This window comes from Vicia villosa, linkage group LG1, assembly GCF_029867415.1.
Source record: "Vicia villosa cultivar HV-30 ecotype Madison, WI linkage group LG1, Vvil1.0, whole genome shotgun sequence".
Taxonomy (NCBI): domain Eukaryota; kingdom Viridiplantae; phylum Streptophyta; class Magnoliopsida; order Fabales; family Fabaceae; genus Vicia; species Vicia villosa.
In genome coordinates, this window is record NC_081180.1 from 207,372,997 (window position 1) to 207,374,298 (window position 1,302).

Sequence of the window (1,302 nt, forward strand, 5' to 3'; positions counted from 1 at the left end):
CTGTATTCGAGGCAGAGGAAGAAGAAGACGAAGAAATATCAAAGGAAATTTCACGATTACTTCAACAAAAGGAAGAGGCCATTCAGCCATACAATGAGCCTCTAGAGATCATTAACCTTGGTTCTGATGGAAACAGAAAAGAGGTTAAGATTGGAGCTTCGCTCAGTTCAGAGATCAGAGAGAGTTTGATACAGCTGCTCAATGAATTCTCAGATGTCTTTGCTTGGTCTTATCAAGATATGCCAGGGTTGGATACCAGTATAGTGGAGCATCACTTGCCATTAAAAGCAGAATGCCCTCCGGTCAAGCAAAAATTAAGAAGAACTCATCCGGAGATGGCCATGAAAATCAAAGAGGAAGTTCAAAAGCAGATCAACGCAGGTTTCCTCGTCACTTCAGAATATCCTCAGTGGTTAGCTAACATTGTTCCCGTTCCTAAGAAAGACGGAAAAGTCCGCATGTGCGTCGACTACAGAGATTTGAACAAAGCTAGCCCTAAGGATGATTTTCCTTTACCACATATTGATATGTTGGTAGACAGTACAGCAAAATCCAAAGTTTTCTCATTCATGGACGGATTTTCAGGATACAACCAAATCAAAATGGCACCTGAAGACATGGAGAAAACAGCTTTCATCACCCCCTGGGGCACGTTCTGCTATCTTGTTATGCCTTTTGGACTAAAGAACGCAGGGGCCACTTATCAAAGAGCCATGACTACGCTTTTCCACGACATGATGCATAAAGAAGTGGAAGTCTATGTGGACGACATGATTGCCAAATCAGAAAATGAAGAAGATCACATACAGAATCTGACAAAGTTATTTCAACGCTTACGGAAGTTTCAGCTTCGCCTGAACCCCAACAAGTGTACCTTTGGTGTCTACTCAGGAAAACTCCTTGGTTTCATCGTCAGCAAACGAGGAATTTAAGTAGATCTAGACAAAGTCAAGGCAATTCAAGAAATGCCTTCACCCAGAACCGAGAAACAAGTCAGAGGATTTCTTGGACGTCTGAATTACATCTCGAGATTCATATATCTCATGACTGCAACTTGCGCTCCTATTTTCAAACTTCTACGGAAAAATCAAAGTTGCGCCTGGACAGACGATTGTCAGAAAGCGTTCGACAGCATTAAAGAATATCTGCTCGAACCACCCATCTTGTCTCCTCCAGTGGAAGGAAGACCTTTAATAATGTACTTAACCGTCTTAGAAGATTCCATGGGTTGTGTCCTTGGACAGCAAGACGAGACGAGAAGAAAAGAGCGTGCCATTTACTACCTAAGCAAGAAATTCACTG